A 16,585-nucleotide genomic window follows, 5' to 3' on the forward strand; every position below is an offset into this window, starting at 1 on the left:
CAGGTCACAGCCTCTCTGGACCTCAGTTTTCTCAGCTGTAAATTTAGGGAGTTGGATGATCCGTGAATTCTTGTCCAACTCTGACCCCATAGTAACCAGTTGGTATCCGCAAGAGAAGCCTTTGATGTGATCTGTATGGTGACTTGAGGGTGGGCAGGGTATCTCAGCTTTTACAATTAATGCAACCAAAGTTTGATTTTGTTTGTACAATTGTGTTGGCCACAAACGGTTTAAGGGCATTCATTTCAGTTTCCTGCATCTTCTCAGACAGCTGTCTCCTTATCTGAGAGATTTGTTTCCCCAGGAATAGCACGGGTGCTAACAGCCAGATATCATCTTCCAAGGCAACCAAGCATCAAGCAGCCCTCTCTCCCCACTTTTGTTGTAGCTTTAGTTATAACTTTTTATGTTTGTTTCATAAAAAAGATAATGTGGTTAGATGTAAGCATTGCATTGTCAGAGGTATCATATATGCCTGGGGTTACCCACAGCATCACGTGGGTTATCTCCTTCTACAGCCCCTCGATCTTATCTTTTGATGCAGAATCTTGTCACAGAGGGCTCAGCTCCTTCTAGCTTGACTTTTGCCTGTCTCTGGGTTTGCATGGTATTTGCATGTGACAGCTATTTATAAAATGGTACTTTTTATTTTTCAGCTAAAATGGAAGCTAACACCTCCCTTCCTTCTTTGCAGAGGCAAGGACTATGGGTATGGAACTTTACCTATAATGGTAGATTTTGCTGATGCATTGACTCATTTTCATGAACTGTCCCCCCCCCCAACACACACACACACACACACACACACACACACACACTTTCTTTTTTATTCTTTGTTACAAGAGATGGCTCACCTAGAAGGAAAGGGGCAAAGTGATATTCTAGGCCCTTTTCTCTTCTCCTTGTAAACCATTCCACTTGCTGATCTCATCAGCTCCCATAGTTTCAATGAATATTTCTAGGCAGGTGTGTTTCAGATCTCCCTGTTCAGCCCTAACCTCTCTCTTGACCTCTGGTCTCATATCTCCAGCTGCCTATTAGACAACTGAATGACCTCTTAAATGCAACATTTGCAAAACTAAATTTATTTCTCTTTCCCTCCAAATGCTGCCCTCTTCCTAACATTCCTGCTTTTGCTGAGGTTACTTCCCACCATCCCCCTAGTCACCCAGGCTCCCAACAGACGTATCATCCTCAATTTCATACTTTCTTATATCCAACCCAACTGTCATTTCTCCTATCATATATACTATATATATATATTATATATATATATATTCTCCTATACATATTCCTCATATGTATCCCCTTATGTTTTCTGCAAATTGTCATTCACACCCTGGGGCAATCCCTCATCACTTGACACTTGGACCGTTGCAGTAGCCTGCTGGCTGGTCTTTCTAGCTTGCGTCTCTCTCTACTCTAATACAAACTTCTCTCAGATGTCAGTTTGGTCTTTCTCAAAGGTAGGCTTGACCTTATCACCACCAACAGCTCTCGTTTTAATAAACTCCAATGCTCTTTTTTATCTCTAGACCCAAATTCCAATCTTCTCCTCAGTTTTTAAAGCTCTTCATAACCACAGCATTTGTGTAGTGTAGCTGATAGGACACTAGTTTGTGGGTCAGAAACAGTAATTCTTGGACTCTGGGTAAATCACTTTAACCCTCTTTGCCTCAGTTTCTTCATCATAATGGTTCTTCATAACCCTTCCTACCTTTCCAGTCTTTTTACATCTAACTCTCCTTCAAATACTCTTTGACCCAATGATCCTGGTCTTCTTGATGCTGCTTGAATATGACATTCTATTGCCCATCTCCAGAGGGTCTCACTGGCTATCCCCCACGTCTGGAACTCTCTCCTTCATCTCTGCCTCTTGGATTCCCAGGTTTCTTTCAAACTCTCCCTTTTTGGAAGGAGCTTTTTTCAGTCCTTCTTAATCTTAGTGCCTTCCCCCTGAGACCAATCACAATTTATTCTGTATGTTTCTTCTTGTATATAGTGGTTTACATGTTCTCTCCTACATTAGACTGTGAGTTCCTTGAGGACAGAAACTGATTTTTTTTTTTGCCTTTTTTTTGTAACCCTACTACTTACAAAAGATCTTTAGGATTCTAAAACACTTTAAATACATTATCTCATTTTGTCCTCACAATAATCCTCAGGTAGGTAGGTCAATTATCATTAATCCCATTTTACATATGCAAAAATTGAGGTCCAGTGTTAGTGACTTGTCTAAGATCCCAAAGCTAAGAAATAGCTGTGCCAAAAAAAAAAAAAACCCAGCGAACATTTCATTACACCATGCTGTCTTTTAAATAACACTTTCAGGCTTATGAACACTAATGTTTGTTGATTTTCCAGCTTTGGATCTTGGATGAGATTTTTATGAAGCAGGGGAATAGCTGTTCATTTGAATTCTATGACTGGACCGGTACTAAAGAGTTTAATTTTAGCATTTGTAGAGTGTAGATGATAGGACACTGGTCTTAGAGTCAAAATGACTTGGATTCAAACAATAATTGTTGGACCCTGGGTAAATCATTTTAACCCTCTTTGCCCCACTTTCTTCATCTGTAAAAAAAAAAAAAAGTATCTCTTGGACTCAATGGATTCTAAGATCGCTTCCATTTCTAAATCTGTGGTCCTATGATCCCATGATTCCTTTGGATACTTTGTGAGCCAAGTCTACTAGAGACCCAAGCAGAATAAGGAGAGGTGGAGGGGAGGGCGAATTCTAGTAAACCAAACACAGGGTGTTCCATTCCACAACAGCCGCCAAAACTTTGTCTGAGTGTCTATTCCAAGCCTGGCACTGACTCAGCATGTGGCTTTAGCAAGTCCTTTAACCCTCTAAGTACCTGGCTTGCCTCGCAGTCAAAGTGAAAGTTGTTAAAGTGAACCTTATAAAACAAATAATTTTTTCTTTCTGGAAGATAAAAATGAGTTCTTCTCCATCAATAAATCTAATAAGAATCGTTGGTGATTCAGTTGTTTGTGGTTAGCGCCGCACTAACACTGAATTAGAAGTCACATTCCAAATAAAAAAGCTGTATGACTGCAGAATCATCCATTCACCTTTCTAGGCCTCAGTTTCCTTTAATGTTAAAAGGAAATGGTTTAACTAGCTGACCTCCAAGGTCCCTTGCAGTTATTTTTTCCCAGCAAATAGAGCCAGATGTGTGATTGTGAAAGAGATTTTTTTTTCTTTTCCTTTTCTGGGCAGCAGCTTCCTTCTCTGTGAAAGGCAGTTGTTGGACCAAGCTGACCTTGAGGTCTCGGCTCTACCGCATCACCTGGAGTTGCCCCTCTGACTTGTTTAAAGTCAGTGTGGTCTTTGAGCTGCTTCTCACTACAAATCACAATTATTTCACAGGGTCACGGTGGTTGTTTTCCTGTCTTTGTCAAGGGAAAAAAGTGTTATAGTAGGTGACCCTGCAAGAGTGCCCCTTCCTTTGGCAACTGCTAGCAAGGCAAAGAGATAAGTGAGAGAGTCAGAACTTTTGCAAAGACTTCTTTGGATATTGGAGTGACTAGTCACCCAGGGCCCGTTCTTTGACTGGAACAAATAATGCTGATGCAGGACGGTGGCTTCCAGGTCCTGTTAAAATTGACATAGTATCTCCATATCCAGTCACCCTATAATGTTCTCAGTATCTCTAAGGCAAACTGGTGTATCATTCATTCATTCATTCAGAGAAAGCTAGCAAGATTATCCATTCCCCACTGTCTTTTTCCTTTTCAAAAAATTAATTTTGTCATTTTTTCCTAATTAACAAGCATTTGTTTTTTCTCCCTTCTAACCCTTAACAACTGAACAACCAAAAAAGGGGGGAAAGGCAAACTCTAATAAAAAATATGTATAGTCAAATAAAGCAAATTCCTTCCTTGTCGATGACCAAAAATGCCTGTTTCATTATGTATTTTTAATCCATCACCTCTCTTATGAGTGGGATAGAAAATTTCATCTTTGATCTTTTGGAATTGTACCTAGCTCCACTATTCTGTATAGATGCACACATTCTCTGTCTCTCTGTCTCTCTGTCTCTGTTTCTCTCTTTAAGATTCCATGTTTTCCTTTTCTTTCTTCTATTCCTATGTACAACCTTCAAAAGCCCCTTCTCTTTTGCATTGTGTCCCTTGCAGTCTAAACTTTGGTGTCCAGAATCTCAAGCCTCAACAATAATGATGGTGGATATTGTTTAGTGTGCTGTAGTTACAATGCACTTTAACCAGGTTCATAGTTTTCCAATCTGAATTCTCCACTAATGCAGCTAATCTTGGTTGCCATCAAAAATAATGTTTTCCTTTCACACAAACAAAGGCTGTAGGTCAGTGATCACTGTCACCTCATCCTCTCTGGTTTCTGATGAGTGCTAAGCTGGAAAGGCCAAACAGCACCCAATTTTTACCTTAGTGCTCTGCATTTTCTTCCATTCAAAAACTTTTCTTGTACCTTAATAAGCAGTGGTCCAGGAACTGGCTGACACCAGGTTTATATAACTAGAAATTGAATAGAAATAGGGCCTATAGGCTTGAGAAGCATATGGAAACAGAAGCCTGAGGAAGACAATTCTGCATATCACAGTGTGAGCAGAGCAAATTATATGGCCCGGAATTTCTATGGCTCTTTTTCTTCCATAAGATGAGGATTCTTCTCTACTATGTAGAAAGTGAGACAGAGGGGAGAGCATTCCAGCTAGGGAGAAGAAAGCATGATAAGCAGGGCTGGGGAATAGTGAACATTCCAACTGGCTTAAGCAAAGGTTTCTGTGGGAAAGCAGAAGGAGAAAAAGGAGAACTTGCAGATGATAAGTTAAGAAAAACTACAGTGAGACAAACACTGTGTCTGGAGCCAAAGGACTTAGGTTTGTATCCCAGCTCTGCTACTCACTGCCTGTATGACCTTGGGCAAGTCACTTAACTGTCATGATCTATAAAATCAGAGGGTTGGACTAGATGGCCTTTAGTTCTAAATTTATGCAACTATGACCAAAAGTGGTTTGGAGCTAGAGTGGGTAAGGGGTAGGGGCTGTGAGTGACAGAATTTATGGACTTTGTCTTGTACACAGTAATGTGTATCTGAAGATGGCAGAGGGAATGACACAGATAAAACTGACATTTTTGCAATGACAATTTGACAGTTTTAGGAATGGTACAGGATGGATTAGAGGGGGAAAAATGGGAGTGGAGAAAGTCTTTTAAGGGGCTATTACCATAGTTGGGGAGCAGCAAAGTGGGGCTGGAATCAGAAAGATTTCTCTTCTTAAGTTCAGATCCAACCTGAGATACTTACTAGTTGTGTGACCCTAAGCAAGTCACTTAACCCTGTTTGCCTCAGTTTCCTCATCTGTAAAATGAACTGGAGAAGGAAATGACAAACGACTCCAGTATCTTTGCCAAGAAAACCCCAAATGAGGTCACAAAGAATGAGACATGACTGAAACAACTGAACAAACCATAGTCTGGGCTAAATTGGAGTAGTGGTGATTGTAATGGAAACTAAGTTACCAGTCCAGTGTAAGAAATCTTACCGGAAAGGGATCAATGGGACTGGAGTGAGGAGTAACAGGGCAGAGGGAGGGAGACAAGGAAAAGGAGAGAATTCATGAGAACTCCAACTTTCAAACTTGAATGACTAAAAGAAAGGGGTCACAATGGCAGGAATGTAGAAATCAAGAAGCGAATTCAGCAGGAAGAGAAAGATGCCAAACTCATCTCCGAGTCATCCCTACTCCATCTCAGGATTATCATGGTTGCTCTTTGTTTATGAATGATTACAATATCATTAAAAGAGATGTATTGGGCTAAAGGGATAACACAACCACCAGCAAAAACAATGAAAACAGAAGGAAATGAGTTCTGGAAATAGCTCCTCCAAGGATGTGTTGCTTGTCCTCTGCTATCCTACTCCTTTCTCAAGTCATAGCATCATAAATTTAGAGATAGAAGGTACTTTGGAAGCCAAGTAGGCCAACCCCATCATTTTATAGATGAGGAAACTAAAGCAAAATAAAATGAAGTGATTTACCCAGGGTCATACAACTAGTAAGAATATGAGGTAACATTTGAACTCAGGTCCTCCCGAGTCCATATTCAGTGTCCTCTTTACTATATCATGTTCATTGCCTCTCAAACAATGACTCCTAGAGATAATAGAAAAACCCAGCCCATTTTCCTTCCTGTTATTTAGTGGAAGAAATCTCCACATTTCTCAATATTCATTGCTGGCTGCCTTGTATTTTTTGTGCAAAACCAATGCCTGCCTCCTCCCAGCCTGCCAAAAAAAACAAAAACAAAACAAAACCAAACCAAAAAACATCCATTCAGCCATGGGTGCTCCCTGGCTGGAGCTCAGTAGTGACAAAAGCAGTGCGTCCCACCCCTGCCACTTGGTGGTACCCGAGGAAAGGCTGTCCAGCCTATGACTTCCCCTTTCTTCTTTTTTCAAAATTGCTTTTCAGTGCTGCTGAATTAGTTTCTGCCTGGGATCTTCGATGTTTCAGGGCTGAAGGTGCTCCAGGAAGCTATTTTGTAACATCTACATGCTTCCATTAGTCACACACACACACACACACACACACACACACACTGCCAAGGTGAATTAAGAGGCTACCTCTGGGTGCTTGGAGTTTCAGTGAAGAGGAACCATGGGCAAATTATGCTTGCTTGAAGCACAATCAGTGTTGGGTGGCCGACCTGGGTGGGAAAATAAGAAAAAAGTGTTTTTCCCTTCCATGAACTCCACAGAAATGTGCTGGCAATAGGCACTTGAAATTTGCTAAATGCCTTGTATTTTTGCTTTCAATGTTCAATCTGCTCTGGTTTCCGTAAGTTGTTGTTGTCGAGGAAGAGGGTGGTTGTGTTATCTTTTCTCTTGTGTGGTATGAGGGAGCAGAGATCACTATCTCTCTGCTTTCAGAGTTATTCTGTAGGGCAACAGCTTTCGAAAAACCATCCACCAGGCAGAAGTTGCTTGGTTTTAGAATTCAGTCACCATATTACTTTTATCAGATTACCAAAACCTTATCATAGGATCATAGGTTTAGAGCTGGAAGGGAACTTAGGGGCCATCCAAACCACCATCCCCCTCCCACCTTGCAGATGGAGGAACTGAGACACAGAAAGTTAAGTGACTTGCTCAGGGTCACACAAGCAGCAAAGGTCCAAGTGGGATAAAAACCTCAGATCTTCCTGATCTGAGCAGGTAGATGGCACAGTGGACAGAGCTCTGGCACTGGAGTCAGGAGAACCTGAGTTCAAATCAAGTATCAGGTACTTAATAGCTGTGCAACCCTGGGTGAGTCACTTAATCCTATTTGCCTCAGTTTCCTCATCAGTACAATGAACTGAAGAAGGAAACGGCAAACCACTCCAGTATCTTTGCCAAGAAATTCCCAAATGGAGTCTTGAAGAGTTGGACATAACTAAAAGGACTCAACAACAACTTCCTGACTCCAGGTCCAGAACCCTATCTATCATACCATGCTATCTTTCCACCTTTGGGAGCACATGGCCTCAGCTCCAATTCACTCAAGTAGAATAGGACCTGAAAAATAATTGAATCCTAGGCAGTAAGGAGCAAGAACATTTTTCCCCTTCTCAAACCTCCCATGATCTTCGATAGGAATGAATCACCTTATTCAGCCATCTCTCCCTGTCTCCCACCAGCCCAATAATCATAGAGTGGATAGAGCACCAGGGCAGGAGTCAGGAGGACCTGAGTTCAAATCTCACCTCAGACACTTGACACTCACTAGCTGTGTGACCTTGGGCAAGTCACTTAACCCCAGTTGCCTCATCCTGGGTCATCTCCAGTCTTCCTGATGGATATCTGGTCACTGGATTCAGATGGCTCTGGAGGAGAAGTGAGGCTGGTGATCTGCACAGCCCTCCCTCACTCAAAACAAAATCAAGTGCAAGTCATGTCATCGTTTCTCTGATGGCATGGTCATCTTCGGCAACAAAGGACAAACACACACAGAAACTCAGAGATAGAAGCAAACTTATAAGATGATTGTTTTACTGATGAAAAATAACTTACCTAAGACCACTTAATTAGTTCATGGCACAGATAGTATAGTACTAGAACCATAAGTCTCCTGATAATGATAATAGTAATAATAGAATTTTTTATGGTGCATTAAGGTATACAAAGTATTTTACAAGTATTCTCATTGATTTGTAAAACAATTCCAGAAAATAGTTGTTTTTATTAATCACATTTTCCAGATGAGGAAACTGAGTCTGAGTAAGGATATAAACTCAGATATTCTTAACTCCAGGTCTATCCTCTTCTCTGTCTAGCTATCTGATAGTTCAGTGTGCTTTCCACTAATCTTCCCTTCAGCCTCAGCTTATCTACATTGTTATGAAAACCACAATTATTTCCATCTTCCTCTGTGGACTTCCACCAGTATGGTAGGAATTGGGATCCCATCATCCTCAAGGAGTAGGCATAAGCCTCTGGAGGATGAGAATGGAATGAAGGATTTAGTAAAGCAAGAAATAAAAAGTTCAATGCCTAGAGAAAGCATAGAGTCAGTAAATTAGAAAGGATAGATAGGGCCAGGTCTTTATAGTTAGTGTGGGTGGGAATAATCTGCAAATGTGAAAGTAATTGCATCAGTGAATCCGTCAAATGTTTATCAAGCACCTACTATGTGTGGTATACATAGAAATCAAATAATCCCTGCTGTCACAGAAGTCATAGCTATGGGCAGGAGATACAGGGGATGAGGAATGAGTGCAACCAATGCGTACATACAAAAGGATATATAATATAGGCACACATAAAATAATATATAGCATAAAATGTATGACAGTTGGGGTAGGGAGGCTCTAGCATCAGGGAATCAGGAATGGTGGAAGGTAGGTGGTGGCTTTTGGCTCTTGAAAGAAATTATTGTTTCAAAAAAATTGAGATGAAGAGGGAGTGCATTCCAGGTAGAGGACACAGCCTGTCCTCTGCAACAGACATGGAGGCAGAATAATACAGGCATGTAGAGGATTTGAAGGTGAGGGACAGTAGTAGCAAACCCATACAGGCATAGCCATGAAGGATTTCCCTCTTACCTTACCTACATCCCATGATAAAGTATGGGAAAAGGCAGTATGGCAGAAATCAAAACATCCAGAACTTGCTTTGAATCCTAGGCAACCATGGACAAGTTTTGTTCCTTCTTGGAGCTTCAGTTCCTTTATCTATAAAAGAAATAATAATATATGAGAGCATATAAAATACAAAATATATAATCCGTAATAAATAATATTTGTGTCTCCTCCCTCTCAGGATTGTCTATGGGGAAATGTTCTTGTGAACCTTTGTAAAAATGTGAGTCATTTTTGTTATTCTGGGCAACCCATCATCCTAACACCAACCATAGGTTAACAGACTGCATCCATAAGCTTCACAGTGGACTCCGTGGATTCAGACAAGCAGATTTTGCATTTGATTCAGCTGGGACACCTCTGGTAAATTGAGTGCTTTGGCCACATTGACTAGTTCTGACTTGTGAGCCCATTCATAATAGTCATCGTAGATAACCTTTGTTTTTTCATCTTCTCTTTTTTTTAAATTCAATTTTTTTTGGTATTTTCTGATTTTTCTATCACTTTCTTTTCTCAATATATCCCTGCCCCTGCCTTCGTCTTTTAAAATTGGCTTAGTCAAGGAAACGCCGACTATTTAAGGAACACCATTGTGACAAATACACAAAAAAAGGCTGAGTCTTTGTTCTGAAGGGAGTCATTGTCTGCTTTATGCAGTACACTTGACTGGACCAAGAGTCCATCCTGCCACCTAGCTAGGGGTAACGAGGGAGAGAACTGGCGCAAGCAGATATGAAGCAAAGATGATTGAGTGTAAGACAAAGATCTCCTGAGGGGAAAAGGTAATGTGTCTGGCTGGATTGAGCTACAGCCAGGAAAACAGTGACCATTTTCTGGTGTGTTTCCAGCTTAAAATATAATACCTGGGAATTGTTTGTGTTTGCAAAATACTGAAGAGAAAGAATCTGTTGACTTAAAAACAAAGTTTTTTGGTCCTTGTTCTCTTTTGCACCTTTCAAACATGAAGTTGATTTTCCAGTGTTGGCATGATCCACTTATAAAGAGGTCAATAATATTTTCTTTTCTTCCTCCTTCCCTCTCTGCCTTCCTCTGTTCTTTCCTTCCATTTTCTTTCTTTCCTTCGCTATCTTTTCCTTTCTTGTCTCCTCTATTTTCTTCCTTTCTTCTCTTTTTCTTTGTTTTTTCTCCTGCCTTCTTTCTCTTTCCTCTTTTTTCTTTCATCTAACTCTTTTCCCTGTTCCTTCCTCCTTATCTCCCTTTTCTGCCTGCTTTCTTTCCTCCTTCTCTCCTTCCCTTGATGCCTCCTTTCATCCTCTCTCCTTCCCTCACTCTCTCCTTCCTTCCCTCTGTTCTTTCTTCTCTTTCCTTTCTTTCTTTCTCCCTGCCTCCTTCTCTTTTTTCCTCCCACTCTCTCCTCTTTTACCTTCTTGTCTTCTCTCCTTTCTTTTTTATTTTGTTCCTTCTTTTCTTTTCCTGACTTTTTTCTTTCTTTTCCCCTTTTATATCTCTCTTTTCACTGTTCCTCCTTATTTCCCTTTTCTTCCTTCTTACTTCTTTTCCTTGATGCCTCCTTCCTTCTTTCTTTCCTCTCTCTCCCTCTTTCTCTTTCTTTCCTCTCTCTCCCTCTTTTTCTTTCTCTCTCTCTCTCTCTCTCTCTCTCTCTCTCTCTCTCTCTCTCTCTCTCTCTCTCTCTCTCCCTCCTCCCTCCTTGCCTCCCTAGTTTCCTTTCTTGCCTAGAAAAGAAGTTTCCCTATGGGGAAAACTGACTATAAAACAGGAGACATTTAATGTCAGTTTTGCAGTTGCCCTGAGACACCATGGCAGAGCTAGGCAGCACACAAGTCTGCAGCCACTGTCTGATTCGAGTCAGCACCGCTGTGTGATCTGCTGTCACTCTGCTTAGACAGCATGCATCAGTTCGATCCCACAGAGGACACAGAGGCTGGCTCTGCACAATGCCAAGCCTCCAGAGAAAAACTGCAAAATTCTCTCATCTAGATGCTCAGCCTTCCTGGTGCCAGACATCTGGATGTTCAGAAACAGCTGGGAGACTGACTGAATTTTTCCATTTTCTTTCAGACATTGGGTTTTAGGCAGCCATAGCCAGGATGAAAACACAAGCCCATGCCTTCGGTGATCTAACTAACCAGGAGGTAGTGCCAGATGCCCAGACTACTCCTACTGTGAATGCAGGGCAAAGCACAAGGCCTGAGAGAGTGAGTCAGGACTTAGAGCCCAAGACCAGGCTTAATCATAAGCCAATGATCAGGGAGCAAGGTGAGTAGCCAGGGATGGGGCTGGGAAGGATATGCAAGTCTGGAAGACTAAGACAGGTAGCATGGACCAGGAATCTGATGGTCAGATAAGACTTCTCTATAGACAGCAGTCTTAGAACAGGGGTTCCTAACATTTTGGCATGTGTTGTGAACTCCTTTTGCTGTCTAATCAAACCTATGGACCCCTTCTTTTTAAAGAAATTCATAACTGAATATCTTTTTAAAGAAATTCATAATTGAAAGAAATGCTAAATTTCAGTTAGAGGTTAGTGAAAATAAAGATTCAGTTTTTCTCATCCAGATATGCAGCTCCCTTTAAATTGATCCCCTATACCCTTAACACGAAGACAACCTTGGGGGTTTGTGGACCTCAGGTTAAGAACTCCTTTCCTTGAGTCTTCCAAGCTCATATAAGGAGCAGAGGGTTTGAAGGAAACGGGCATCAGGGATCCAGGTAAACACAGTCCAGAACACTAGCAAGGCAAATAGTTAGGGACCAGGGAATCTATAGGCATTAAATGGACCGAGCAGCAGCCAGGAAGAAAACAGGATGCTGTCTCAGAGTATCACTGAGACTATATCCTAGAGGCTCTGGGGCATTGGTGCCATACAGCAAAGTTTTATTAAGCCTGAAGGTACTGTATGTAGAAAGGTGAAAAACAAAGGATCTCCCCCAGCCCCAAGCCAAAGAGCTACAATAAAAAATTTTTTTCTCTACTCTTTGGGTCAGTCTTCAATGGAACTGGTCTAGGCCTTAAACACGAAAACAGACAATTGGCAGTCCACGTCAGTGGTGGAAAAATAAAGGGACAAGAAATCAGTCTTAGCTGCTGATGAGCAAATCCTGACACCAGTGAATGTTCTTTTGTATTTAAGCTGTTTGGGGGGAGGCCATCCTCAGAAGTATTAAAGGCTTGGCTTTAATTCAAAGCATTTTTCTTAATTGAGAGGTGTAAGCATGGGATTAGGCTCAGAATCAGGATGGGCCGGCTCCTGTGGGTGAGAAAGATACAAGCCTGTCTGTGGAAAGTATGCAAAATGACTTAGGCACAGGGATGGACCATAAACTTCACAGCTTCACATCACCAACGGATCACCCCCTAATCGATGAGAAGCCTCCCTCTCCAGAGGGGCAGGTACTGGATCCCAGAGCTCATCTGAGTTGTGAGAATATGCAGTCTTTTTGCTCCTTGCTGCTTTTGTGGCTTCAGATCCTAAAGCTCAGAACGAGAGTTGTGACTCTTTAGCCAGCTTCCTGTCATCTCTGGGCCCAGTGAGTGGGTGGCAACGAGACATCTTTTCCATAGACAAAATCTTAGTCACTTTGGGTAAAGCAGTGCAGGTCAGATATGATTACAGTAATCTGTGTAACAACAACCACCACCACAACAAAATATGACCAAAACCTATGATATTCAATCTAGACATTTGCTTTTTGAGCAGCTAACTTTTCCACTTAACATATTCTGACAACGATCTGTATTTGTATCTTATTAGATAAGAGAGAATTGACTTCTTGAGATTAGATAATATATTTCTTGAAGGCAGGAACAGTATTGTTTTTCCATATTTTTTTCCCCATTGCTTAATACCATGCTTTGTCGATGCTTTAGTAAGATTCACCTTAATAATTGTTGGTTGAACTGCTAACTTGAATCATCTAGTCCCCTGCTCCCACTCAGGTTTATAAAGAAACTAAGGTCCAGTTGTTGAAGTCTTGGCTCATGGTCCACTTATTAAACCATACAATAAAATCTGAAATACTATAAAGGAGCTTAGATTGTCCTTCAGAGCTTATTTTAGGTATAGGAAGTACACCTTTGATTTCAGGGGCATAAGGAACCTCCAGATGAGGAAGATCCCTCTACTGATGCAGATGGCATCTTTCTGCTACTTATAGTCTTAGTGAATTACTAAGAGCATTAAAAAAGGTTGAGAGACTTGTCCAACATTGCATCACCAGAAGGTGTCAGAGGTGGAAACTGAACCTGGGTCTTCCTGTCTCCAAAACCAGGTTTTTCTACTTAGTCACAGTGTCTCCTATTATAACAGTATTTCATCTATGACTCTTTCAAATCACAATATGAAAGGAACATGATTTATTAAGTATTATCTTATGGCAGGAAAGAACAAATGTTCCTCCTCTGTACCTAGCTTACATATGAGGAATAATTTGGTCACCTGTCAGGTCCCAGTTTAATATATGGGAACCATTTCAAAATCTCCAGACAACAAAAACGGCATATGTTTAAAACATTTTATTAGCCGAACTCTTTACAGTACTTCACGTTGGGGAAAGGGATGAGATTGTAAATCTCAAAAGAAAACTATCTGGTGAAATGTCTGACATTTCTTGCCTCTAGTTGAAACTGTACCAATGAACAAAGGCAGGAAAAACACAGAAGGATAAGAGAGAAAATCACAGACAAATCCAAGTCTCAAATATAAAATGGGATGAGTTAGTAATAGAGGCAATCTATTTGCACCAGTTCCCAATCCCAACTGCACCACATTTCCCTGTTCTTAAAAGTATATGACATAGATTCTGGCGAAGTCTATACCATGGCAAATGCTGGGATGAAGGGTGAGAATCAAGTTTCCAGCTATCCAGATGTTTGGCTTCCTATGAACAATATCTTAAGATGGAATGTTTCACTTTCTCCAGGTGTGTGTCATTACATCAAAACAATGTTTGAGAATGAAGGCATAAAAGCTAATTAGTCTCTTGGTGACCCTGTCACATTGTGTGGTTTTCAAGGGAAATGAGAAATAAGAGTCCTCTTTCATTTAGCTTTATAGAGTAGCAAATTCTAGTGCTATAACTCTTATTACAGGTGTGGTCAATGAGAAAGAGGCAACAAGCTGGCACCGTGAATGCCCCTCCCCCCATTCTACATATATGCTGCATGTGTGGTCCATGAAATACAATCTCTGAATCTCAAGGATCCTCTTATAAGGAAGGAAAGTAGATTGGTGGGTTTTTGGGTCTTGGTCTATTTTGTATTAAGCATGTTGTACCTGCTATGGAGCCTGTAAAAGCACAGAAGTCAAAGGGAAGAGTTGGGAGAATTTGCTGTGCATAGATATAGATATAGATATTTCATGCTGCTGTAATCACAACAATTATCTGTGAGGTAATGTTGCCTCATCTGTGAATATATTTATCTTTTTTTTTTCCTTTTTAAAATTTAAACAGCATCCTTCACTTTGGAAGTACCTAAGATCATTTCTTTCCTATGACTTTTCCTTCTGAAGTATTATAGGTGAAGGATAGGAAAGGTAGGGTGGGGAAAAAGGATGATATGGAAAATAATAGGCAAAAATGAGCTCTTTGTCCTGATCTGTCCCTCTGTTGACTTCCAGACGAAAGATGGTGAAAAGGAATGCATTTTTGCAAATCAATACAAACAAAAGGCAAAAACGACTCCTGTCCTCAAGCATCTTACATTTGAAAAAAAAAAGAATCACATAAAATTGGTATAAATAACACATGTAGAAAGTATATGGATGGAAATCTTAGAAGAAAGGGCTTTTAGGAGGTGGGAGGACCAGAAGAGACGTATAGGAAAAAGTAGCATTTGAGCTTAGCCTTGAAATAAAGTATTATTTATTTCTGATCTACAGGAAAGCATCATCCACACAGGACTCAACCAACTGAAATGTAAAAAAACATTCTGTATTTGTTTGTTTGTTCTGAATCACATCAATGAACAGAAACAGCTGGGGGTGCTGAATTCAACCTATTTTTAAAAATTGAATCTATTCAAACTAGTTATTTATGTAAACATAGCCAAAGTTTGCTCACAAAAAATGAGTAAGAATGAATTTATTCCTTAATCTTTAATTTTTTTTTTCCCATGGCTTATACCTCTGACTAAAAATATTGTGTCCTCTCTATAGTCGAAAAGATAAGTGGATGGGCAAAACTGTAGGGATTTAACCTTGCCCTGAATACCACGGGATTTGTGTTCTCTTGGACAATGAGAAGGAAAATACTGGTAGGGCTGTTTGCTTTTTAATAACCAGGATTAAATTCTTCATCACAATGTCAATTTTTGGTAGTGAAAATTACAGAGAATTAATCGCACTTTTGGAAGTAAATGGGCCCAGTCAGGTAGGTCAGTAGTGTCTCATTCAGGTTGTATCTATACATTCAAAGCAAAATGGAGAAGTATGGTGATCAGGCAGCTAATTTGGGTTAAAAACAATGTCACTGGGTGATTTAGGGCTCTGGAGAGGGGAGGAAAAGGACGGAGATTGAATTACCCAGTTCATGGCTAAAATTCTTCATTTCATTTTGAGCATGTAGGGATGTGACTTGGGCCACTTCTCAGCGTCTGAGAGTCAGACACAGCGCTATTAATGAAGCTTTTTTGTAGGTACATTCTTTTTGAGACTCAGCCCACACATTTTCACTTGTTCTCTCCACACTTAGTGACATCAGAGGGGATACATGATTGATGATATGCCAGTAACTCAGAGAGTTAGTGCCTAGATTAGAGGCTGGACTTTCCCTTTTATTAAAATTCTTACAGGCTCATAGCCTGACTTCTTTTAGGCCAGGGGTTATTAAACTGGGGTGTTTAAGCTTGGTTTGTCTTTTAATTTTAATAACCGTATTTTAATATAAATGAGTTCCTTTGTTATTCTATGTATTTTATAAATTTCATTAATTTAAAAACATTATTCTGAGAAGGGGTCCATAGGCTTCATCAGACTGCCAGAGGGGTCCAGGACACCTACTCTCCTCCCCGCCAAAAAATGGTTCAGAGCCAGACCTAGTTTGAGGTAGCTGTGTGGTACAGGAGATAGAGTGATAAGCTCAGAGTCAGGAAGATTCATCCCCTCAAATCAAGGTCTCAGACACTTATTAGCTGTGTAACTCTGGGCAAGTCACTTCACCCTGTTTGCCTCAGTTTCCCCATCTGTAAAATCAGCTGGAGAAGGAAATGGCAAACAACTGCAGTATCTTTGCCAAGAAAACCCCAAATAGTGTCACAAAGAATTAAACACAACTGAAAATGACTAAACAAGTTTCTTTCAGCCCCTCCAGTATAAGTGTACATAGAGAATCTGGAAAATCTAGTCCATATTCATTGTCCACCTGTGCATATTCTCTTGAGTCTATGTTTTGAATTCTCATGATGTTACAGGAAGAGAGTTTGAGTTAGGGGTCATGAGACTTGAGTTCAAATCCTGTCTCCAACACTAGTAACTTTGCAACTTTGGGCAAGTAA

General features: G+C 40.5%; 1 protein-coding gene and 1 long non-coding RNA gene across 3 annotated transcripts in view; one reads left to right on the plus strand and one right to left on the minus strand.

Annotated features, from left to right (window-relative positions):
* Positions 1-16,585, plus strand: part of RORA (RAR related orphan receptor A) — an 887,404-nt gene that overhangs the window by 443,934 nt on the left and 426,885 nt on the right. The gene's annotated exons all lie outside the window — the stretch shown is intronic.
* The window catches only part of LOC140508478 (uncharacterized), a 47,114-nt gene that overhangs the window by 8,085 nt on the left and 22,444 nt on the right, over positions 1-16,585 (minus strand). For both annotated transcript variants that reach the window (XR_011968453.1, XR_011968455.1), the window contains 2 exons: positions 9,081-9,204; positions 6,617-6,699 (listed from right to left, as the gene is read on the minus strand). This is a non-coding gene — a long non-coding RNA (uncharacterized lncRNA). The remainder of the gene's footprint in view (positions 1-6,616; positions 6,700-9,080; positions 9,205-16,585) is intronic.

This window comes from Notamacropus eugenii, chromosome 1 (assembly GCF_028372415.1).
Source record: "Notamacropus eugenii isolate mMacEug1 chromosome 1, mMacEug1.pri_v2, whole genome shotgun sequence".
Lineage (NCBI taxonomy): Eukaryota > Metazoa > Chordata > Mammalia > Diprotodontia > Macropodidae > Notamacropus > Notamacropus eugenii.